The sequence below is a fragment of the Corvus brachyrhynchos genome, unplaced genomic scaffold, assembly GCF_000691975.1.
Source record: "Corvus brachyrhynchos isolate BGI_N302 unplaced genomic scaffold, ASM69197v1 scaffold738, whole genome shotgun sequence".
Classification (NCBI taxonomy): domain Eukaryota; kingdom Metazoa; phylum Chordata; class Aves; order Passeriformes; family Corvidae; genus Corvus; species Corvus brachyrhynchos.
Window position 1 is genome coordinate 115,532 of NW_008239339.1, and position 1,572 is coordinate 117,103.

The window sequence follows — 1,572 nt, forward strand, 5'->3', positions numbered from 1 at the left end:
GTCCATTGGCTCCAGGAGGGCTGTGGCCCGGCCCGGCCTGGCCCAAGCAGGGCCGGGCCGGGCCCGCTGGCCCCCACACGGGGCCTGCAGCCACCTGTCCCAGCACCGGAAACGAGAGAGAGCTTGGAGGGGGAGTTTGCCTATTCTTAAATGTGGATCACAGGGGTGATCACAACTTTAAGTGGCTTAGAGAATTGTCCATATTCAAACTGGCCAGCTGATAGGTTCTATCAGTTCCCAGAGGAAACTGTAAGCACCCCTTAGCAAGGACGTCCCTTCCGGGACTATGCTTGCTAAGCTATGACAGTATCTTAGTGTGAACAGTGCCAACTAAGCAGCATTGTAATAGTAGAACAGAGTCTCTTTCTGCTTATAAAATCTGCTTACATGGCTGAATATTGGAGAATGTTTTCTTAAAAAGGCAGTTAAATAGCAATTGTCTCCAAGTGCATTTGCAGAGCCTGCCAGTTCCTTCCTTGTCAGCCTTACCAGTTCTTGTTATTTCTTTAACTTGAAGAACAAGTAAGTGTTAGCAAAAGCCTCATTGGCCCCAGGGATGTTAAAATCTCTGTAGTTAAAATCCTCTACTTAAAATTCCAAGGAAAGTGACATTTCAGGGATGATCCTAATTTTAGTCTTTTTCTGTTTTCCCTTTATGAGTTGCCATAGGTTTTAAAAATGTCTTTAATGGAAGTGACTAGCAACTACATAGTGTTTTATTCACTTGGTTGTGTCTGTGAAGTTGTGGTACTGGAGTCCCCTACTGTGAGGTTATTATACTGTTGTGCAGCAGTTGGAGATCTTTGTGTAACCTGGTTGGAGAACTGCTCTCAGTATAACCTTGGTGTATTTCTCCCAAAGTCTGCTCCTCACAGCACACACCACATTCTGTAAGGCAGCCAAGCCCTCGCCTGGGCCCACCAGCACTAGAACTAAATCTGCTTTTGTGACATCCACAGAATCATAGGATGGGTTTGGTTGGTAGGGACCACAGCATCTGGTCCAATCTCCCTGCTCAAGCAGGGTCATTCTAGAGCATATGGCACAGGATTGTGTCCAGATGGATCTGGAATATGTCCCGTGAAAAAGACTCCACACCCTCTCTGGGCAATCCATTCCAGAACAGCCACACAGGAAGGTTCTTCCTAATGTTCCAGTGGAACTTCGTGTGCATCAGTTTCTGGCCATTGCCTTATGTCCCAGTAGTTGACACCACTAAGCAGACCCTGGTTCCCTCTTCTTGGCATTCTCCCTTTAGATATTTACACACATTAATGAGGTCCCCTCTCACCCGTCTCTTCTCGAGGCTGAACAGGCCCAACTGCCTCAGCCTTTCTTCTTGAGAGATGCTCCCCCCAATCATCCTCATTGCATCCAACCCTTAAAACCCCTAAAAAATTAAGACTCTTCGTTTTCCCGAAAACTGGTCGCGCGTGGTTCCACAGGCGGGGCGGAGCAGTGCCGAGCGCTCGGTGTCCTCCGAGGAAAGGCTGTGGCGGTGTGGGTCGGACGCGCCCTTTCCCCGTGGCGGCGGGGGCGGCCCCGCTCCGCCCGCACTGGCCTCACGTGGCT

At 49.6% G+C, this 1,572-nt stretch overlaps 1 protein-coding gene across 1 annotated transcript in view; it reads left to right on the forward strand.

The window, feature by feature from the left end:
* Nucleotides 1–1,572, forward strand: part of SRM (spermidine synthase) — a 9,689-nt gene that overhangs the window by 1,533 nt on the left and 6,584 nt on the right. The gene's annotated exons all lie outside the window — the stretch shown is intronic.